The following is a 16,331-nucleotide window of genomic DNA, read 5'->3' on the forward strand; positions in this document are numbered from 1 at the left end:
CCCAAGTAGTCGGAACGGCAGTTGCCTCCTCTGCTGTTCTGATGGTTATAGTCGGACACGACTGACTATCATATTAAAAAGAAAACATTTTGCCATGAGAAGCAGTGGGATATATGCAAATGGAAAACATTTTTCTTTCTGTGCCACCTGCAGCCCAGTAAATGCCAGAGTTAACTCTTTCCATACGAACGGCGAAAGAGACGACGTTAACAGCGTTTCACCCCAATTATCATCATCAAAATATTGCAAGCGGAAGGCTCTTATACTGAAGAGGTGAGTATTGACAAAGAATACCACAATTCTGACGACGGAAGCAAAAGGTTGGGTCATTCAGACACCCACTGGACATCCGAGGGGTCTGTGTAGAGGAGAAGAGAGGACTGGCCGTACTGAGTGGGTTAAAGTTGAACACACACATACACACGCACACACCGGGTCATTACACAGACTCACTTTGTTCACATAAGTTAATACATAAATAAATAATGATGATACTACCACTGCTAGTACTTCTACTACTACTAATAATAATGCTTTTTTTTCTTTTTCTTTTTAAAGAAGTAAACTCTGAATCCAGTTCAGTTCAGTTAACGATGCATGATGTGTCAGTGTAAATTCTTGGACAAAATTTTTGCAGTACCAGTTGACGGGAAAAAGAGAGGGTGGGGTGGGGCGGGTGTGTGTGTGGGGGGGAGCTATTACTTTGAACTTCCTGGGTTTCGGACTTTTCATTTCCTTTCTGTCGTGAATGGTCTGATCTAGATTGGTCTGATGTACTGCAAACTGGTCTGTGTTATCTCCCATCTCATTGAATACAGTCTAAAAAGTTTTCTGTGGGATTTGGTCTCGTTGTTGTTGGTGGTGGTGGTGGTGGTGCTGTTTTGTTGGTCTTTGTTGGTTTTAAGTGTTAACATTCTATTCAATTGTTGGTAGTGGTGGTGGTGATGCTGTTTTGGTGATTTTTGTTGGTTTTAAGTGTTAACATTCTATTCAATGAATAGCTGACTTTAAATGCAAAGATAAGAAAGGAAGTGAAGACAGACTATGGGTATTACACACAGCACCACCACCACCACCACCACCACAACAACAACAACAAAAATAACAACCACCACCACAACCACCACACACACACACACACACACACACACACACACACACACACACATCATACGATCGTGTACAAACGGAGCTACGACTTTAGATGTGGAACAATGAAGCTGTATGCTTATGGAACAATGGTCTTCAGTTCAAACTTGGGATGAAACTGTGAAAGTCAATTACGCAGCATTAAAACAGAATGATGACGTGTGTTTCAGGACGCTAATGATGCAGCAATTAAAGCCGTATGACCTGAAGCACCTTCATACAATGTTTAATGCTTGTTCGGGTTTAATCAAATTAAAACTACGAAAAATCCAGCATTATGACGTGAAGCACCTTCATACAATGTTTAACTCTCTCCATACGAATGGCGAAAGAGACGACGTTAACAGCGTTTCACCCCAATTACCATCATCAAAATATTGCAAGCGGAAGGCTCTTATACTGAAGAGGCGAATGTTGACAAAGAATACCACAATTCTGACGACGGAAGCTAAACGTTGGGTCATTCAGACACCCACTGGACATCCGAGGGGTCTGTGTAGAGGAGAAGAGAGGACTGGCCGTACTGAGTGAGTTTAATGCTTGTTCGGGTTTTATCAAATTAAAACTACGAAAATTCCAACATTATGACTTCATACCGTCTATGCCCCAAGAGAGAAAAAAAAGAGAGAGAACATTTCTGGGCTTTGATTCTTGCCTGAACGTAATACACTAACAATAACAAAAACAACAAAATGACTAAACTTCTACAGAAATTGCACCACATTACAAAAACAACAACAAAAAACCCAACACACACACACACACACACACACACACCTCCAGACTTCAAACAAGAAAGACCAGCCACAGCCATAAGGAGAGACGCTCACTGCCCCCCCCCCCCCCCCCCTCCCCCCCCCCTCCCAAGACAGTTTATGAGGGAAGGGGAGACAACGGAGATGAATCAAAGATGTCAACGCCGTGATAACCAGACGTTCTCGACAACCCACCAACCGACACCACCCCGACAAACAGAGACGAGTTTCTCGTGCAAAGATTTAGCTTGTCTCCTGCACAGGGACTAAAATGGTGGGAGGGAGAGGTTACGGCGCCTTTGTTTTATGTCCTACCGACCCCAGATATCAGACAAGGCGATCCAGTTGATTCGCTCTGGGTTGGTTTGTCCTATTGGCTGGACACATTAGGTTCTATTGGAGGTCGGAGATGGGTCGACAGTTTCCTCGACTTCGGGGCGTAAATTCACTCTGTTGGTGGTCGCAACTGGCCGATCGCGATCCAGTGAAGACAGCGACGATACTTTTTTGGGTTTTGTTTTTTGCTTGACTTGTCAATGTACATTCACATGTGAGTGTACAACCGATGAATTGTTGCTGTGCGTGTGCTCGGTGGTACACCGCATGCATGCAGCGACTTGTGTTAGGCAGCTGAAAGTTCGCTGGCAAAAATACGTAGATGCACGATTTGCATCCATGACGTCGTGTGAGAATCGTGGGCATTCTGTTTATTTGTGAATGGTTATGGGTACCTGTAAATATCAACAGTTACTTGTAAACGGCCATTCGCCTATTGTTTCTGTCCTCCTCCTCCTCCTCCTCTCCTCCTCTTCCTCATTATCAGCAACAGTAGTAGCAGTAGCAGTGTCATTAACTTCAATCGTCACGTTTTTGTAGGTTTTTATTATTATTATTATTATTATTGTTATTATTATTATTATTATTCACGTCTCAGTGATTGAGTAACAGCAGTTGTAATGATGAAACTTTAATACTCAATAACCAGGACTGAAACACACACACACACACACACACACACACACACACACACACACACACACACACACACACACACACACACACTTGCGCGCGCGCGCACGCACACACACACACACACACACACACACAAACAAACACACACACACACACACACACACACACACACACACACACACATTCATGGCTATCCTTCTCAATAATCACATTTTACAGAACGCTCATTCCTGATTGACTTGCGTGTTACAGTGAGGTCTTCTTTGAGACCTAATCCGGATTTCCTGATTATGTAATAACATTCTAAAATCTATAGAGTTAAGCCTAGTGGCTGTAACCTGGTTTCAAACTGCACTGACATGATTACTCCTTACTGATTACACCCTTCCTTCTGCTCTCAATGGCTCTTCACTCGACCCATTAGACGGGGCTTCTGTTAACGGGAAATGTCGGCGCAGTTTTGGGGAATTCCTTTCATAGCACACGAGGAAGTCTTGGCCTGTCGTTTGGCAGCTGGGGAATAGCGCACGTGATGAACTTCCAGGTCAAGACAGGGCAGGGCAGGGCAGGGCAGGGCAAGGCAGGGCAGAGCAGGGCAAGGCAAGGCAGGGCAAGGTAGGGCAATGCAAGACAGGACAGGGCAGGGCAGGGCAGGACAAGGCAGGGCAATGCAAGACAGGACAGGACAGGGCAGGGCAGGGCAGGGCAAGTCAAGGCAGTGCAAGGCAAGGCAAGGCAAGCAGTTTAGTTCAAAGTCGCAATGTGGTCATTCAAACTTTATACCCATGTATCTTTCACACACACACACACACACACACACACACACACACACACACACACACACACACACAACAGACAAACATTAACAAGTCACTGATGTATCCCTAGCTACAGACAACATTCGTCTCCTGGAATACACAGCAAGAGAGAACATCGTTTTCCTCAGACAACAGACAAAAATCTACCCGAAAAGAAATATGTGCAGAAGAGCTGGACTGACTGAAACACTGTTGCTCTTGTGTGTTCTGGAAATTGAGAAAGAAGTCAGCGTTATTTTTCTGCATTCAAAGAGTACCTCGCTGCATCAAAGAGTGCCTCGCTGCATCAAAGAGTGCCTCGCTGCATCAAAGAGTACCTCGCTGCATCAAAGAGTGCCTCGCTGCATCAAAGAGTACCTCGCTGCATCAAAGAGTGCCTCGCTGCATCAAAGAGTACCTCGCTGCATCAAAGAGTACCTCGCTGCATCAAAGAGTACCTCGCTGCATCAAAGAGTGCCTCGCTGCATCAGAGTACCTCGCTGCATCAAAGAGTACATCGCTGCATCAAAGAGTACCTCGCTGCATCAAAGAGTACCTCGCTGCATCAAAGAGTGCCTCGCTGCATCAAAGAGTGCCTCGCTGCATCAAAGAGTGCCTCGCTGCATTCAAAGAGTACACAGATGAAAGAGATGCAGGTCTATAGTTTCTTTCTCCGTAAATATTCCGTGGCAGTTTTTATAAACAATTGTTTTGTTATGCTTCGAACGTGTGTATTGATTTGAGTTTGGGTGGAATAATAGGGTCATATAATTGATGGAGCATGTATTAGTTACCTGTACATTGTATTCGATATATGAATGTTATTGATACAGTTCAATTATTAGTTGTTTTTAAAGTCTTCTGTGTTCTTTTTTATTCATGTGTTCGTGATCCTCCATACCCCCTTAGGGGTGAAAGGAAACGTAATCCGAATCTTTCACTTTTTTTTTTTCTTTTTTTTAAATAAGAAAAACGTTTGACGCCACGTGATCCGACGTATCTATATCAGAAATACTCCAGAATGAGGTATTGCGTCATTCGAGGGGGCGTGATGGTGGGGTGGGCGGGGGGGGGGGGAGGGGTGTTGAACTGACTGACTGAAAAATGGAAGAACTCAGGTGAAAATTTTGTAGCAATGATCAGTCAAAACTCGTGCAACCGTTCTTCTTACAACTTTTTATGTTACAGTGGGGAAATTAAAGAAACGGCAAGGGAATAAGAAAGAAAAAAGAAAGAAAGAAGAAGAAGAAGAAAGAAAAGGCAATTGTGGAATGACTGAAACGTTAGAATATGAAATGAGCGCGCAAGAGAGAGAGAGAGAGAGAGAGAGAGAGAGAGAGAGAGAGAGAGAGAGATCGAAAATGATTTTTTATAAGGAAAAGAAAAGTGCTAACAAGCCCTAAAGTTTCAATGATCCCCAACCCCGAAGTCCCCTTCCACACCCTTTCCAAAAAAAAGAAAAAAAAAAGAGTCCCTGACTATCTCCACCTTTTAATGATCATCCGTTGACGCCGGTAGGCGGCGCCCCTGCTTCTCTCGTGCACGCGCGGCGGGCACGTGATTTGCATAATCTGCCACTTAGGAGGTGGGCGTGTGAGAAAGCCATAAAGCACGCGCCCTCGTGAGCGACCGATCTGCGAGAGACTGAGGGGTCCTCCCTTCGTTTATTTTTAGCACCTTCATCATGATGCCTGGATGTGGGGCTGTCTGCAGTGTGTGTGTGTGTGTGTCTTGTTTTCTGGACTGATCTTGCTGTCTTCGATCTTGTTTTCTGGACTGATCTTGCTGTCTTTGATCTTGTTTTCTGGACTGATCTTGCTGTCTTTGATCTTGTTTTCTGGACTGATCTTGCTGTCTTTGATCTTGTTTTCTGGACTGATCTTGCTGTCTTTGATCTTGTTTTCTGGACTGATCTTGCTGTCTTTGATCTTGTTTTCTGGACTGATCTTGCTGTCTTGTTTTCTGGACTGATCTTGCTGTCTTGTTTTCTGGACTGATCTTGCTGTCTTGTTTTCTGGACTGATCTTGCTGTCTTTGATCTTGTTTTCTGGACTGATCTTGCTGTCTTGTTTTGGGGACTGATCTTGCTGTCTTGTTTTGGGGACTAATCTTGCTGTCTTGTTTTGTGGACTGATCTTGCTGTCTTGTTTTGTGGACTGATCTTGCTGTCTTGTTTTGGGGACTAATCTTGCTGTCTTGTTTTCTGGACTGATCTTGCTGTCTTGTTTTGGGGACTGATCTTGCTGTCTTGTTTTGGGGACTAATCTTGCTGTCTTTGATCTTGTTTTGTGGACTGATCTTGCTGTCTTTGATCTTGTTTTGTGGACTGATCTTGCTGTCTTGTTTTGGGGACTGATCTTGCTGTCTTGTTTTGTGGACTGATCTTGCTGTCTTGTTTTGGGGACTAATTTTGCTGTCTTGTTTTGGGGACTAATCTTGCTGTCTTGTTTTGGGGACTAATCTTGCTGTCTTGTTTTGGGGACTAATCTTGCTGTCTTGTTTTGGGGACTGATCTTGCTGTCTTGTTTTGGGGACTAATCTTGCTGTCTTGTTTTGGGGACTGATCTTGTCTTGTTTTGGGGACTGATCTTGTTTTGGGGACTGATCTTGTCTTGTTTTGTGGACTAATTTTGCTGTCTTGATTTGGGGACTAATCTTGTTTTGTGGACTGATCTTGTCTTGTTTTGTGGACTAATTTTGCTGTCTTGTTTTGGGGACTAATCTTGTTTTGTGGACTGATCTTGTCTTGTTTTGTGGACTAATTTTGCTGTCTTGTTTTGGGGATTAATTTTGCTGTCTTGTTTTGTGGACTAATTTTGCTCTCTGTTTTGTGGACTGATCTTGATGTCTTGTTTTGTGGACTGATCTCGTCTTGTTTTGTGGACTGATCTCGTCTTGTTTTGTGGACTGATCTTGCTGTCTTTGATCTTGTTTTGTGGACTAATCTTGCTGTCTTGATTTGTGGACTAATACTCTGCTGTTTTGTTTTCTAAACTGATCTTGTCTTGTTTTGTGGACTAATTTTGCTGTCTTGTTTTGGACGAATCTTGCTGTCTTGTGGATTAATCTTGCTCTCTTGTTTTGGGGACTAATTTTGCTGTCTTGTTTTGGGGACTAATCTTGTTTTGTGGACTGATCTTGCCTTGTTTTGTGGACTAATTTTGCTGTCTTGTTTTGGGGATTAATCTTGCTCTCTTGTTTTGGGGACTAATTTTGCTGTCTTGTTTTGTGGACTAATCTTGTTTTGTGGACTGATCTTGCTGTCTTGTTTTGTGGACTGATCTTGCTCTCTTGTTTTGGGGACTAATTTTGCTGTCTTGTTTTGTGGACTGATCTTTTCTTGTTTTGTGGACTAATCTTGCTGTCTTGTGGACTAATCGTGCTGTCTTGTGGACTAATCGTGCTGTCTTGTTTTGTGGACTGATCTTGCTGTCTTGTTTTGTGGACTGATCTTGTCTTGTTTTGTGGACTAATCTTGTTGTCTTGTTTTGTGGACTAATCTTGTTGTCTTGTTTTGTGGACTGATCTTGTTTTGTGGACTAATCTTGTTGTCTTGTTTTGTGGACTGATCTTGTTTTGTGGACTAATCTTGTTGTCTTGTTTTGTGGACTAATCTTGTTGTCTTGTTTTGTGGACTAATCTTGTCTTGTTTTGTGGACTGATCTTGTTTTGTGGACTAATCTTGTTGTCTTGTTTTGTGGACTAATCCTGCTGTCTTGTTTTGTGGACTATTCTTGTTCTGTGGAGTAATCTTTCTGTCTTGGTTTGTGGACTGATCTTGTTTGTTTTGTTTTTTTGTGGACTGATCTTGCTGTCTTGTTTTGTTCTAATGCTGCTGTCTTGTTTTGTGGACTGATCTTGCCTTGTTTTGTAGACTAATTTTGCTATCTTGTTTTGTGGACTAGTCTTGTTTTGTGGACTGATTTTGCTGTTTTGCTTTGTGGACTAATCTTGTCTTGTTTCGTGGACTGATTTTGCGGTTTTGCTTTGTGGACTAATCCTGTCTTGTTTTGTGGACTAATTTTACTATCTTGTGTTGTGGACTAACCTTGCTGTCTTGTGGACTAATCTTGCTGTTTAGTTTTGTGGACTGAACTTTAATGGAAACAAGTGTCGTCATCTCTCTGACCCCCTTTCACCCCCCCCCCTCCCACACACACACACACACCCCTTCTTCCCCTCCTCTCTCTCTCGTTAAATTCTCACATATACTATTTTGTGCGAATTTCATGCTAAATCTATCCAAACGAAATACCATACATATCCGTGTTTTAATTCGAATTAAGTTGCTATTGGCATCTACAGGTGACGAAGTTGTCCGTAATCTTGCAATTTACTTATATAAAATTTTGCAGTTATGAGAGAACGTTTAGTACTATAGTTCTGGTGGGAAGGAGAAACTGATATTGTTATCGCCCTTCGTTACAAGGGGTTGTGTGGCTTTAGTGAGTAAATCATCTGTGACTCTTGTCACTCTCAGGCTCTCTCTCTCTCTGATTCTGTCATTGTCTGTAGTATATGTTTCAGGGAACCTCATTGAAATGAGCGACCTTACCCAAACCACTGAACCATTTCGTGGAAGGTGCCTGGTTTTTGCACATATCTCTGTGAATACTTTTCAACCAACCGCTTGGTTCAACCCACATTCAACAGTACCCCCCGTGAAAACAGGCATGTCTTCGCTTTTCTACTCTATCCATCCCAGCTGGAAATAATACAAAACAGACAAAAAGAGAGAAAACGAGATAAAGGTGGTGGCGCGCGCGCACACACACACAAACACACACTGTTTTTGGCAGTTGTTTTATTGTTTGTTTTGTTGTTTGGTTGTTGTTTTCTGTGGGACCTCCAACCTCCTAGCTAATTTTTCCCCCTTTTTTTTTTTTTTTTTTTTTTTTTTTTTTTTGTCACACACACACACTGACGATGTTTCTGGTGTATATTGTGGGGCCTCCAACCTCCTATTTTCCCTCACGTTTCTGTTTTTTCTATTTTTTTCTGACTCTTTTTTTTCTAAATGTCTTTTTCTTTTTTTTCAAACATTTTTATTCAATTTTTACATTAATAAACACACACAAACATACACTAGTAACTATACATACACACAGACACAGACATAGACATACACACACACACACATACACACATAGGCCTACACACACAGACACACACACACACAGTGAGAGAGAGAGAAAGAGAGAGAGAGAGAGAGAAACAAAAAGAAGTACTACTACCACTACCTACTACTACTACTAATAATAATAACACAACCACAAGAACATGCTGGCAAAGATCAATGAATCAAGATCAAATATAAGGTCGCCGGGCGCGGTCTAAGGAATCCGATAAATTGTAGATTGTCAACCTCACAATAGTTAGCACATATGTGGCCATACTTTAAATTGCATAGTAAGATACAAAATATAGTACTAACAATATCAGAACTGTACTGACATCTGATACAGTTCTAAAGGTCTTCTTTCTTCTTCTTCTGCTGCTGCGTTCGTGGGCTTCAACTCCCACCTTCACTCGTATATACGCGAGTGGGCTTTTTACGTGTATGACCGTTTTTACCCCGCCATGTAGGCAGCCATACTCCGCTTTCGGGGGTGTGCATGCTGGGTATGTTCTTGTTTCGATAACCCACCGAACGCTGACATGGATTACAGGATCTTTAACGTGCGTAGTTGATCTTATGCTTGCACGAAGGGGGTTCAGGCACTGGCAGGTCTGCACATATGTTGATCTGGGAGATCGGAAAAATCTCCACCCTTTACCCACCTGGCGCCGTCACCGAGATTCGAACCCGGGACCCTCAGATCGAAAGTCCAACGCTTTAACCACTCGGCTATGGCGCCCGTCGAGTGTCTTTTTTCCTTTTCTTTCTTTTTACAGCCATTCGTGCACAGTTCTTTGTCTGCCTGTCTTTCTATTGATGGGCAACATTTGTCCGGACTTACGTGTACGATTTGTAACATGAACTGTGTCTAAGATAAAGTTGTTGGGTTTTTTTAATATAAAAAAGTATGTTTTTAATTCTTTTTGATTTTTATTTTTGATTATTCATTCATTTATTTGTTTAATTTCATCTTTATCATCATCATCATCATCATCATAATTATCTTTTTCTATTTCATTCTTATTTTTATTTTCTACTATTATTATTATTATTATTATTAATTAATTAATTAATTAAAAAATTATTCAATTACTACTTTTTTTTTTACTCACGGCCTGACAAAGCGCGTTCGGTTACCGTCTTTGCTTGTCAGGCATCTGCTTAGCAGATGTGGTGTAGCGTATATGGATTTTTCCGAACGCAGTGACGCCTCCTTGAACAACTGACACTGATACTGTCCAAGATAACTATTTGTTGCTTTAATTATCATTATTATTACTGTTATTATCATAATCGATTGTTATTATTATCAGCATCACTGATATTATAATTATTAGTAGTAGTAGCAGTAGTCGTTATCATTATTATGGTCAAGAGTAAGAGAGAGACAGCGAGCGAGCGAGAGAGAGAGAGAGAGAGAGAGAGAGAGAGAGAGAGAGAGAGAGAGAGGGAGAGAGAGAATGTCAAAAATAAAATATCGTTTGTTTGCTGCTTTATTTTCCTTCTTTTTTTTTAATACAAATAGTACTCTTCCCCATACGTATTGTCGCAGTTAATTGCCAAACAACGATTAAATATTTTGCTGAAAATGTCTACACTCTACTACTGCCCGGCTACCGCGCGCGGCGGCCTGTTTATATTACCGCGGCTTCCACTTGTTCCTGTTTGAGGTCAGTGCCTACCAGAACCACTCACCAAACCAGCCAGCGGGCCGTTTCAATGACAGCTAACACAGCAAACACCGTAAAAACCCAAATACATCAAACAACACAACGGACAACAAACAGTACTCCGGTTAACGACGCTAGCCCCGCGATACTTGGCCATGACAACAATACTGGACCACCATCACACCGTTTTATTGACAGCCCGTACCCAGTGTCAACCCCTCCCCATTGAGCCCCCCCCCCCCCCCTCCCCTTCCTCCGTGTGTCAATAAACCTCAGGAGCAAGTTCAATAGAAGACCCTCTCTCTTGATTCCCGGTGACCAGATTTTCGTGCTGATTGACCAGTCACGACCACAGTCACCACCCCCTCCCTCCTCCCGCCCCCCCCCCCCCCCCCTTCCTGTGGACTGGGCGTGGTATTGTCCCAAGGATGTCTCTTTCATCAAGGCAGTGCTGCGAGTAGCACGCGCTAACGTGTACGTTGGCCTCAACGCTCAGTCATTTTCTACACGTGCATGACCATTTATGATGATAAATAAGCAAATAAATGTAAAACATGAAGACACACATTCACACATACACCCACACATGCATAACAGATATGCACCAAACATGCAGTTTCACAGATATGAAAGCACAGTCAAATACACATAAACGTACATGAGCCCCAACACACACACACACACACACACACACACACACACACACATTACCCTGCACCTCCTCTACACCCCTCCTCCACACACTCATTTCTAGGCTACGTATCGCAGCTTCCACGGCACACACACACACACACACACACACACACACACACACACACACACACACACACACATGACCATTTTTACCCCGCAATGTAGGCAGCCATACTATCAACTTTTCGGGGGGAGGGTGCATGCTGTGTAGGTTCTTGTTTTCAAAAGCCCGCAGAGCCAGGTTACTGGACATGAAAGGTAAAAATGCGCAGTCCTGTAAGATTCGGCGAGATATGAAGAATGAATGAGTGATATGGATATTTATATATACAGCGCGTATCCTCTTTCGAAGAACAAGCTCGGAAGCGAATTACAAACGAAGTAATTTGCAGAACAGGCTGCCTACCTGGGTAGAGCCGACATTCGGCTGCCACTGGGCGCTCATCATTCGTTTACAGTATCATTCAATCAGATTTCAGGCACACACATATACACACTCAGACAGGCATGTAACATTTTACGTGTATGACTGATTTGTTTATTTACCCCGCCACGTAGGCAGCCATACACTGTTTTGGGGTGTGTGCATGCTGGGTATGTTCTTGTTTCTATAATCCACCGAATTCTGACATGGATTACGGGATCTTTAACGTGGGAAATCGGGAAAAAAAAAATCTCCACCCTTTACCCACTAGGCGCGGTTACCGAGATTCGAACCCAGGACCCTCAGGACTGGCTCTGCAGAGTGGTGAGCACACAGGACCCTGGAAGTCTGTGGTGTTACAGGGACAGACTCTGCTCTGTGGTGACGTTCTCTGGCTGGCTGGGACTTTTGCCACGTTCCCCGATCTTTGAAACTGTGGAATAGTTTCCATCTCCCAGTCTGGACAGGTCAGTCACTGGGGTTTGGAGAACCACGTACTCATGTCGTCGGCACTGGCACGGTTGAATCCATGTATTCAAGTGGATAGGATGAGTGATATTAAGCATTCCTATTGACTTCGATGCGATGTTTAGAGATACATGATTCTAAGCGTTTATTAAGGTGAATCATTATCATCATCATCATCATCATAACAGTAATAATGATGATGATAGTAATAACTTGATACTGATGATGATAAGTATACAGCGCAGTACATTACAGTGCAGTACAACCCGTACAGTACAATGTAGTGTGGTGGCTCGTCCGTCGGGATCGACGAGGACCATCTAGTCATCCTGGGGGTGGGTGGATTGGGCTCTGTGGGTGCGCAGATGACTGGTCAGGCCAATCCGCGCCGGAAGGTTCTGACGCAGTATGGACAGGGGATGTACAATGTAGTACACCATAACACAATACCAGTGTAGTACAGTGCAGTACATGCCAGTGCAGTGCAGTACAGTACAGTGCAGTACAGCACAGTGCAGTGCAATGCAGCTACCATGACCACTGCAAGGCAGTGAAACACCGCGCAAAACACGCCGGCAACACACCACCACACGATAGGTACTGCACAACACAGCCCGCCACAACACAACTTCCAAATAAATTGAAAAACAAATGTTGCCTGCCCACCGAAATACCACCGTGCTAGTATGTCAACATACTCCCCGCGTCCATTTCTCACCTGTACACCCAAAGATCAATAAAAGCTCTGATCACTGACTTCATCAGTTGATCTCCATGCTCCGCAGCCGTGGGTGTCCGTCATTTGATCTCAATCCATGATCGATAGTCCACACTCATCATCAATCATTCAAACATCGTCTTGGCAGAGGACTGTACTTTGCATGTGTAAAACAACTTCCCAAGATGACGATAGAATCATTCATTTGATTGGTGTTGGTCATGAAGTGACCACGTTGGTGTGTCAGCAAAAGATTAAACAAAAACGAGGAAAACGAAATATGCTTACATTAAGACAATCACAAAAGGAAACATTTAGTAACAAGATATAGAAGAGAGAGAGAGTGTGTGTTTACTAATCATACCTGTGCGTGTACATCACTATGTGTGTGTGTTTCCTCCCTTTCTATCTCACATTGTCTCTCTCTTCCCCTTTCCAACCCCCCTCCCCCACAATGTCACAACGAGTTATTTTGAATCTCAAAGGTTTCTATCTGTACTTCGTGTACATTTTTTCCTCAGAAAAACAGTTAACAAAACGGAAGAAAAAATAATAATAAACATAGGAAAAAAATTCTCTCTCTGATATGTAATTCCCCCCACCCCTAACCCTCACTCCCACTTTTTTTCCATGTCTCAAAATATAGATGCTTTGCAAACAGAAACATTCATCAGTTAACCATGGATTATTGTACGCCTCAACAATTTACGAAGGGAAAGAATTCACTTTTATCAAACGAATTACACGCACTGATCATCTCCCTTGCTTTGTTTTCACCCTCAACCCCATGCCCAACCCGGCCCTCCCTCAGCGCAATCATCAAACACCTTAAAAGTATTTCTGACGGTTTAACACAGTACTGTCACTGGTATTTTCACCAGTTGTCAGTATATCTTCAGAACTGTGTTTGGAAGCATTTTCACACAGCATATCCAATTTATTACTCACAAAGGAGCCTTGAGAGGTATTCAAAGTTAAGCTCTTCGGTATCTCTACACATGATAATGTAAACACAAAGGGGGTGGGGATGTGGGGTTCCAGGAAGCCTTCAAGCACAATGCAAAATATTCTTCGAAAAAGTGCATGATTACCCTGGTGATATCAAAATATAAAAAAATTTCAGAATGTGAACACACACATAGACTACTAACATATCTATTGATCTGTATCTCCCTTTGTCAAAGATATATTCTGTTAGCAAAGCGCCTGACACACACACGCTCACGAGGCACACACGCACAACACACACTGACACACATGTACCGTTCACACACACACACATCTGCCGCAACTGCCGTAAACCAATTAATAACCTCTCGGTTAGTGATTATTAATAACCCTCTCTCTCTCTCTTTCTCTTTCTCTCTCTCACTCTCTCCAATGGCCATGCATCGCACGTCTGGGGTGTGTTAGCATTCATGATTTTCTTAACACTGACAATATAAGTAATGAAAAATTCAAGAAGCAAGACATGACAGGACAGTCTAGTTTTATATGAACAATAACAATAATAATAATGCTATCTACTTGACATTATGATTATGATTATGATTATGATTATTATTATTATTATTATTATTTTCCTATACAACTTGAAATGTTTAGCGAAAAAAAAAAAAAATTCAAAAGTTGATCACAAGTCTTTGTGGAAAGCCATAAATCAATTGAATAATAAGAATAGAGCCACACAAATTACATCACATACAGATATATCCACAGATAAACTTAACTCACATTTCTGTAACATAGCTACTTCAATTATAAAACTGATCAGACAAATCAAATCTTAACTCTCTAGATGCTGTTAGAATTCTGTCAATAAAAAATATTTCATCCACATTAGATATTCCTTTGATATGTATGCATGAAGTTTATAATGCCCTGATCCATTTAAAACAAACAAGTACAAGAGGTCTTGATGGCATAGACTGAAAAATATTAAAACTCTCAGCTCCTATAATAGCAGAATCCTTTACATACACATATAATTTAAGTATTACAAAAAATAAGATTCCCAAAACGCTCAAAACTTGCTAAAGTTATTCCTATATATATATATATATAAATATTTTTAAAAAATGTCGATCGCTCTGAACCTCCAAACTATAGACCAATTTCTATTTTGCCAGTATTATCACCCCCCTGAAATGCCATATAAATAAACATATTCTTAAGCATTTTAATAATTTTGACTTGTTCCATCCAAATCAGTCTGGATTTAGATCAAATCACTCATGTCATTCTGCACTAACAAATTTAGTAGATCAATGGCTTACTAACATTAATGATAATGCAATTACTGGAGCTCTTGTTGTTGACTTTATGAAGGCTTTTGATGTGATTGATCATTCTCTCCTCCTGAAAAAAACTAAAGATTTATGGCTTGTCTTTGAATACATTAGAACTTATCTCATCTTTTCTCTCTGAAAGAAAATAACTTGTGTTCACAAATGGTTCTAAATCAGTGTTATTACCAGTTAACTCTGGTGTACCTCATGGTTCTGTTTTGGGACCTATCTTATTTTCTGCATATATTAATGACCTTCCCTTATCTATCAAGACACCATGTGAAATGTTTATTGATGACACCACCATTCATACTAGTCATACTAACCTGAGTACCGTGTCTCTTTCACTTCAGGAAAGTATTGACCAATTGATTGAATGGTCCGAACTAAACCACATGTGTCTCCGTCCTAAAAAAAAAAAAAAAAAAAAAAAAAAAAAAAATCCTAATAATCACAACAAGGCAAAAACGTCAAAATATGTCCATAAACTGTTCGCTTATTTTCATCAAAGGCGACAAGATTAAAGAAGTTGACCACCGTAAAATCCTTGGCATCACTATCGATAATAATTTGTCATCATCACATCATATTTCTCTGTTATGCAAACAGGTATCAAAAAACATCTATCAACTGTCTAAAATTAAACACTTTTTGGATCTTCACTATCGAAAACTATTTGTCAGTCCTTATATAGAATCACACATTAACTATGCTTTGACAGTGGATTCGGCGAGTGACAGTATCATAAAGCCTCTATTGAGTCTGCAGAACTGTAAAACTGATTCTTTTAAAATCTTCATCATTGGCTATATCTGATTATAAAGCTCTCGATATCCTCCCACTGAAAACAAAACTTATATACAACAAAGGTCTATTTATGTTCAAAATCATGTCTGGATTTGCTCCCCCCACGCCCCCCCCCTCCCCTCCGCCCCCTCTCATTAAAGAATAAATTTGTAACCAACACTCATCGTCATGTTCATAAAGTTATGGTACCACTTCCAAGGATCGATCTTTTAAAATCTAGTCTGTCTTATTCAGGGGGCTGTTTATGGAATGAAATATTATCCTGCCTCAATGTAAACACTGAAAAAGCATCCCTGACTGTAAAAACATATATCGTGCACATTTATTGAAAAACATGTGATTATGACACATATCAATTATAAACAACAAACATGTATAGATTGTCAGTATATACACGCCTCTCTCCTCCCCTGTCAGTCTCTCTCTATGTCTGTCTCTACTGTCACTTTCACTATATCTGTCTGTTCAGTC

This window comes from Babylonia areolata, chromosome 27 (assembly GCF_041734735.1).
Source record: "Babylonia areolata isolate BAREFJ2019XMU chromosome 27, ASM4173473v1, whole genome shotgun sequence".
Lineage (NCBI taxonomy): Eukaryota > Metazoa > Mollusca > Gastropoda > Neogastropoda > Buccinidae > Babylonia > Babylonia areolata.